Genomic DNA, 8400 nt, shown 5'->3' with positions numbered 1-8400 from the left:
GTTTAAATGAGAGTCCTCTGCAGATTGGAGACAAATATACCAAATGCAGAAAAAAGAGCATTTTTACATACTAGATACCCTTGTGCTAAATATACCTATATCTACAGCACTGTATATATACAGTGCTGTGCAAACGTTTGAGGCAGGTGTAAAAAAATGCTGTAAATTAAGAATGCTTTCAAAAGTCTGTTCATAGTCTATTTTCATCAATTAACAAAATACAGTTAATAAACAGAAGAGAAATCTAAATCAAATAAATATTTGGTGTGGACACCCCTTGCCTTCAAGACAGCATCAATTTGCCTAGGTACACTTGCACACAGTTTTTGAAGGAACTCGCCCGGTAGGTTGTTCCAAACATCTTGGAGAACCAATGACAGATCTTCTGTGGGAGTAGTCTTCCTCATATCTTTCTGTCTCTTTATGTTATCCCAGACAGCCTTGATGATGTTGAGATCAGGGCTCTGTGGGGGCCACGCCATCACTTCCAGGACTTCTTGTTTTCCTTTACACTGAAGATAGTTCGTGATGGCATTGGCTGTATGTTTGGGGTTGTTGGCCAGTTGCAGAATACATTTGGGGTCAATCATACGCCTCCCTTATGGTGTTGCATGATGAATAAATATCTTACTGTATTTCTGCAGCAATGTCTTTAAGAACTATCTTCAGCATAATAACAACAAGGAGTCCTGGAAGTTATAATATGGCCCCAACAGAGCCTTGATCTCAAACATCATTGAGTCAGTTTTCACACGTGCCTCAAACTTTTGCACAGTACTGCATATAAATATATACTGTGTGTATACTTTACATTTATATAAACTCCTGTTTTATACAAAAATCATATTAATACTCATACTTAGACTACTGTACATGTATACAACTGTTGTCATTCGGTGAAAACAAATAAGCATTGAGCAAAATTCTGACTCAAAGAAGACATCATGCACCAAAGGTTTTCTTAAAAAAAGTTTACTTCTCTTTAATTCTGCAAAATGTACTGTGCAGATCAGGCGTGGTTTAAATCTGCAATATAACTGCAACTACAAAGAAGCCTTTTCTCCTTCAGTCATGGCTGCTTTGGCACAATACATACTTTTTTCCTTTGAGAATAAGGCTCTATAATCTTGGAGCAACAAGATGCTCTCCCACTGAGAAGTGAGACTGTTCACAAATGTTTCAAGCTTCCTGATTGCAGTTCCTGCTTTAGTTCTCCTCTCCCACACAGCATGTTCCTCTGGCGGCAGCACTCATTATGTTCTTTAACACCTAAGTACTCTCCAAATGCATTGAACATATCTCACACATACTGCACATTACTGTGACTGTGTGGGAAAATATCAAAAGACAATGTACATTTTTAACAACTTTACATTTTTCACAGTGTTAATAATACATAGTGTATTTATATTTAAAGTCAACCTCTAGCATTGGCAGGACATATAACCCACAGGAGAGTTTTTCGTCGAAATATCTGTACGTGAAGGTTGCAGTTTGGTTAGGTTTAGCCAACAAAACTACTTAGTTAAGTTTAGAAAAAGAACCTGATTTGGGTTCAATTCAATACATTTGCTATGATACTTCACATTTAAATTATACTACTCGACGCAGAACTGGTGGAGCTCCATTTGTTCTGTAAAGTTACAAAAAAAGTACATTGTACTTTGGTTTTTAAACAGAACACTGACCTGATGCCTCCTGGGTGATAGTCCTGTTGGTTTTACCAATCCACCATCCTAACATACTGCACCACCTTATGCGGCAAATTAGCGCTCTTATCTTTCCCGCTTTGCGTTTGTTTAAATTACTATGGCCACTAGAGGTAGCCGCCGCCCAACAATAAAACGTAACTGCCGATTGAACAAACAACAGGTAGATTTTTTTTGGAAAAGGACAGTGTCCGGGGTCCAATGTGTAGTCTGGTATGTCTCTCTGCAACGTAATGGCAAGAATATATGCCAATTGCTCACATATTACTCACTTACTTTAAAGTAAAATACACTGTCCAGGCAGAGATCAAAGTGTTCCACCAGCTGAAATGCTGATGTAAAAATGACATCTCTTTGAGGTTTTTGTTTTGATGAAACCCAACAAAAACAAAATCCCTTCTCCTCCTGCTTGTGGGAAAAATCATCATCATCTAATGAGAGCAATGTTTGGGAAAGATGGAAATAGCGCAATGAATATTTTAAAGCCGCTGACTCCAGCAGCTATGTACTATGAGCTAGTTTCAGCGTGGTTTAAGACAAAAAAATATTAGACTAACAAACAGTGGGGTGGGGGGTGTTGGGCAGTTTAGGCTTGCCACTTCCTAGCCTTGCATGTGGATGATTTCCCCGGTGCTAATCCTTGAGACACAGATCTGGGATTAGAGAATCAGGAGCAAATCAGCAGGTAATCCAGCGTTGGTGTCTTGCCAGCAGAGGTCAAGCATGTCAGCGTCTGCTGCTAAATATGTCCTCCAGCCGGCATGCTGGAATGACAGGGGGAATCCGGGGGGATGAGCTTTTCACCCACCCTAACAAGCAGTGTTTGTAAGTCAGGTCTCTGAACCTGGCCCTTGTTGGGCGGCCCACCAGTTGATTTACGAATCTCCTCAAAGTGTTTATAGTGCATTCTCCTCTCCAAACCTTTACATTTCCAGTCAACCCTTTGGGAATTCCATAAATCTTAACATAAGTGTTTCACTCACAAGGGCTGTAAACATAATGACATGTAATCAATGCGAGGTTTTATGAGGTCAAACGCCGCCCCTGCTGATATCGCTACAGAATAGAGAGCAGCTCTTCTAAACACAGATTCCAAAAGGTCACTCTCCTCAAACTGCCAGAAAGATCAAGAGCCAGCATCTCACCCGAGGAAGTGTCACGCCCCCCCTCCGCCCCAAGAAACTCAAACCTCCAGACATCACACTGGAGGCTCTCTACTGAGCGCATCCAGTTCAAGATTGGAGAATTACAGTGTATTGGTTGTGTATGCCATTTACACCCAGCCCGATCAATATTACCTACCCATAACATCCCTACAGCCTTGTAATGTAACACAGGCACTGGATTGCATCCTGACCCAAGGAGGAGGAGGCCTTTACCTCTCAGGTTAATATAGTAGCAGAAAACCATCCTCTTCTCCTTCAGTCTGAAGCCACAGCTCTGGGGAAGCTTTTTGCTCAAAGCGCCTCTGAGCTTTGAACTGGGCCAAGAAAAGACAATGAAAGGACATTATGTGGTACAATTACCATCATTTGCTCTCTCCAAGACCCATTTTTTTTTAATGAAACTATGACGAAATATTTGAATGTCCCAAAGGTCACTGTTGTCATTCAAGGTCCTTTTTAATGTTGTATTCCTTAAGATTTCAGTCCTAGTTGAGTTTGAGACACCTGTATTTACCTTAGCAAGTGTGGATTAAACTACAGCCAACACTCCTTAATCACTTAAATGATCAGAAAAACAACAGAAGGTGGCCGGGCTGGCTCAGTTGGTAGAGCAGGCGCATATTTACACAGAGGCTTATGCCCCGATAGTTCAGGGTTCAAATTCGACCTGTGACAATTTCCTGCATGTCTTCCCCCTCTCTCTCCCCTTTTTCACCTAAAAGCCACAAATCTTCTTTTTTTTATCTTAAAAAAGGAAATACAACAGAAGTAACTGAAGTACAGTATAGGCAAACAATTCAACTAAAATGTTGTGGGTATGCGTATGTAGGCAATTTGTATCAGGGGCAGGTATGGCGGACTCCACGTTCACGGTATAGAAAGGTAACTACAGATTGTAAGTATTTCAAATGGAAAGTGCATAAATAGCATCAAAAATTTTATTTTGTGGAATTGTAACAGGAATTGTGTTTTTTCTCTCTCTATATATATATATATATATATATATATATATATATATGTGTGTGTGTGTGTGTGTGTGTGTGTGTATATGTGTATAGTTTTAATTCAAGAAAGGATGTACAGTACATGAATACATAAATAAACTTTTGACACATTTTTAAGAAGAAAACTCCTTAGCACTGCATAAAGGTTAAATACAGATTATTTTGAAAGTCACTTCATCATGGTGTAATTACAGCATGCAATAACCTCTGACTTAAGTCAAATGAAAGCTGTCTGGCCGACCTATGATGCCAACAGAAATTTCTGTCCACTAACTCCAAATTCCACAGCTAGAAATGGCATCCAAATTAGAGAATTGTGGAGTAATCACCAACCACTCCATCACTCTCACCCCAAACAATGCCGCGGGAGGTAGCTGCAGAGCAGTCATTTTCAAATCCAACGTGCTAATACAGCCTTTGCAATGTGAGGGCAACATCTTAATCTCTTACCTCATTAGTCTGTATAATGTGCAATAAAATTCCCATTCCAGGCACAGAAGCGGAAAGCATTGACTTTGAAGTCCAGTGTTCCTGCCCATAGCAGTGATGGTAAAATCCTACATGGGCGGCAGCAGCAGCAGCTGCAGCAGCAGCAGCAGCCTTATTATTCAAATCAACAGGCAGTGTGAAGTGTCTGTAAGATCGTGCACTTTTACCAGGGCTTCCTATTAATACCTGAATAACCCCTGTTATCGATTTAGGGATACAAACACACTGCATGAGGTAGTCTCTCAGGTAACTTTGTTGTACTATATGCTTTAACAATAAAAAACAAAACAACAAACACAATAAAAGCCTCAGTGTAATTTTAGGGTTTAGTCATTGTCATTCACTGCCAAGACAATGGGGGTTTTTCCAACACAATCACATAAAAATGTGGCTAAATGTTTGATGTTGAACCCTCTATTCATTCATTTACTTGTTAAATAATACATTTTAAAAATAATATTTTGTTTTTGTCATTTTGTCTTCAAAGACAATTAGCATCAAATCCTGCTGTCAAAACCTATTTAACAGATATAATGAATGCACAAATACAATTTGTATTGCCTTTTTGTAAATGTTAAGCTTCCCTATATGTGTGTATGATCACCTGAAAAGGTTTTAAAATAGTTTTCATGTTCAATTGGTTACTAATGTGCGACTTAGTTGTTATGTCTGCCTTGCTACAAAAAACAATTCCCCCTTAGGCCGACTACACACTGGCTGCATCGCGTTTCTGTTGCGTGTCAGCTGCGTGGTGCAGCATGGATTTTTCTATGTGTATTACATGTCTATATGTATTTTCTATACACCAGAAACGTGTTTGACGAGGCGCTGCTGCTGTTAGTGACATACTCGGAGGGCTATCGCAGGACATAGCGCCGACAGATTCAGACTCTGAAAAATGGGTAAGTAGGCTGTAGGATGTTATTTCAATAACATTAAAAACTCTGTGTAGCTGTAAAGAGTCTATATTGTAAGCCTACTTGATGTTGGACCATCACACAAAATCAATTTTAAAGATAACAAATAAATATCTTTTCATTTTCTGTTTTCCAACACCCTCACGTGAAAAATAGCCATTGGTTCTATTTCTAGAATGCACGCGTTTTCGTCGCAGCATGGTGGGACAATAGAGATCTGACCTGATCTAAGTAAGACCAACTCTGTTGGCATACATGGGAAATTTGTTTCCAATGTGTTGGTAATACTGTCAAAAACAGGACTCAACACAAAACCCTTTTTTTTTTTCAAAATGTCATTGCTCAGGTTCACAATCAAAAATGTAAAAGTTTTGATGTTATGCACCTGTATGTATTGAGCACAAGAGAGGACCCTTTCTTGTAAGCATGGTTCAGTTTGCTCTACCCAAGGGTAGCCAAAGGTAGCCACAGTGAGCAACATGTTCATACAGTATATCTTTTGGATGGTTGTCTTGTGCTGAATCTTACACTGAGGCACCAACATACCAAATTAAATAATAAAATGCATTGTAGAGAGTGCCACAATGTCAGAACTAATCTAAGCTACTTGTTTTTTTTCCTGTAATGGAATGATTTTAACGTCGCATCACACTACAGTCCTGCGTCGCTCATGCAATAACTATCCATCCTGAGATATGGAATCACATGTCAAATATAATGCATCAGGACATAAACGGGCCCTCTCATCTATTCCAGTCCCAAGGGTGCTTTAAATTCTTCCACTACCACTATACATTATAGCAGGACCAGCGAGAGAGAATGCGTCCAGCTGAGAGCCTCTATTCACTGTCCTCATCAGTAAAACATCCCTAATATTTCCCATTGATGGTAATTAACAAACTTGATTTTGAATCTCATAGAGACTGTTTAGTCCAGTTGCCTTAGATTTTGCCCGCTTGCATCGCCAACACTCTCCCCAGGGCTTTGCCTGCGCCAAAAAAATCTGTAGGAATGCAGGAATGCTTCTGTTCTGTCAGTCCCAGTGATCTTCAGGAGGAATGGCCCTAAAGAGATAAGGCAGCCGGACAATGAGCATGTCCACCTGGCAAGGCGAGATGCTCCATCACAGAGCCCAGGGTTACTAAGGTGTCTGTAGCTCTCCCTGTCCCCTACATTAAAGAAATGCCATATCCTCAATGGTCCCTGGCAGATACTGAAGACCTTCTGGCAGAGTTATTGCTGCTGACTGCACTGACTGTAATGTGTGATTTAATTCTAAACACAGGGACCAAAATTAAAGCTGCTCTAAGCAAGAACATTGTGTAACAAGGACACAGTGTCATGATGTGAGGCACCTGAAACCAGGCACGGGAGAGCTGTAGTGCTAGCACTTTGAAAATGTAAATTCTGGACCTGGGTGTGTGGAGGTGGGTTCAGGATTTAACTCGGTTGACAGGATTTCATTTTCTATGGTCTGACAATTTTTTGGATAAGGAAAATGATCCCAACAAGATTATCTCTGTGCCAAGAAGCATTGCTTATGGGGTACTCTAAATATTAAAGATATCAGACATATCATGCTCATTTGTGTTTATATAGTGCTTTTCTAGACTTAACAACCACTAAAAGCGTAGCTGTACAGGACCCATTCACACATATTCATACACTGGTGACCAAAAAACTGTTTGACATAGTAGTCAAAGGCCAGGGATTGAGCTACCAACTTTCCGATCAGTAGACAACCACTCTACCACCTGAGCCAGAGCCAACCCAGGGTTCCACTGCAACATGTTTACTTGTTTGCTTATACTTGTAGTTACCCTCTGTTGGAAATGTTCAGTTTTTACACCTGTCTCTTTAAGCCACCATACCAAAAAGCCCAGTCCGCTCTGATTGGCATGCACCTTGGCAAAATCAGTTTTCAAGCCATGAATGGAGTTCCATAGATGTGGGAAGGTGTATTTTACTGAGCCTGCATGTAACAAAGTCAGTAAACTTTTTTTTTTAGTAAGTTAATTTAGATTCAACAATAAATATAACTATAACAAAGTAACCGATCGAGGCAGCAGAAGTAACTCCTTTGTTCTGCGATGTAAAATTGCCTTTTTTTGTCAAAGGAGACTAATGGCTTTAAGGAGAACATGGCTAGATATAATGACTTTAGTCCCCTGTCGGAAAACACTTCCTTATGTATAGAGTTAAAAGAATTCTAAATAAAGTGTCCACTTTAACTGTTACTACTGTTTTTAGGTTGCTAAAATATGTTCTGCTGCTGCTGACTGTGGTCAGTGTGATCAGTGTGGTACCTACAGTAGATGGTGGTCGGCACGCCCCAGTTTAGAGGAGCAAGCAGGAGTGCAGACATAGAAGATATGAAATGTACTGCTGTGGATGGGGGATCCACAGCAGAACATTTCATAGGTACCTCACACAACCCCACTTCTAAAAAGTCACAACTATCTCTTTAAGCGTGGAATACAAAGTCTCCTAAATTTCCTGAAGTGAAGTGAACAAATGTTCCGTCTAAAAGAGAGATCGACCCACCAAACTAGATTTGTTTGGTGTATTGACGTTTGAGCTGGCATTTAAAACTTTTTGATTTTCACTCACAGTGTGGCAGGCTTATCTCTCATCTTCTAGTGACTTAAAAACTGGAAATAAAGTTTCTGCTAACACTAAAGGCTAGTTATCTGTCCAGACAGGGATAGACAGAAGATTAGATACCATTTTGGGTTGAGCCAGCAGTACAGGCTGTTTGATACGGTGCCATTGTTTTTCTTTTTGATTTCCTTGGCACATCATGAGACAGAGAAGCCAGGGGGTGCATTTCAATGCAGGAACTCCAGCAACTTTATATAGGCCGTCCAAATTATATCCTTCAAAAGTTACTGGTTAATAACTACACCTGAAGACATTTAAACCAAAAGAACTTTGTTTCAAATCTCTGTTGATATATTTTCTCAAAGTCCTCTATGATATCATGAAATCAATGGAAAATTCAATATGAGCACACACAATCCAGTCAAATGTCCTTGTCTTAACTTACTGTTTAAAGCTGTGCTTTAACTATATACAGTATATCTATACATAACAATAAATGGACTGTTCTCATACA

General features: G+C 39.8%; 1 long non-coding RNA gene across 1 annotated transcript in view; it reads left to right on the top strand.

Annotated features, from left to right (window-relative positions):
* The window catches only part of LOC116671965 (uncharacterized), a 25396-nt gene extending 18078 nt beyond the window's left edge, over positions 1-7318 (top strand). Inside the window, exons 2-3 of the long non-coding RNA XR_004327426.1 lie at positions 172-184; positions 7307-7318. This is a non-coding gene — a long non-coding RNA (uncharacterized LOC116671965). The remainder of the gene's footprint in view (positions 1-171; positions 185-7306) is intronic.
* The last annotated feature ends 1082 nt before the right edge of the window (positions 7319-8400 follow it).

Source organism: Etheostoma spectabile, chromosome 22, assembly GCF_008692095.1.
Source record: "Etheostoma spectabile isolate EspeVRDwgs_2016 chromosome 22, UIUC_Espe_1.0, whole genome shotgun sequence".
Taxonomy (NCBI): Eukaryota; Metazoa; Chordata; class Actinopteri; order Perciformes; family Percidae; genus Etheostoma; species Etheostoma spectabile.
This window is presented reverse-complemented; position numbering and strand designations above follow the sequence as displayed.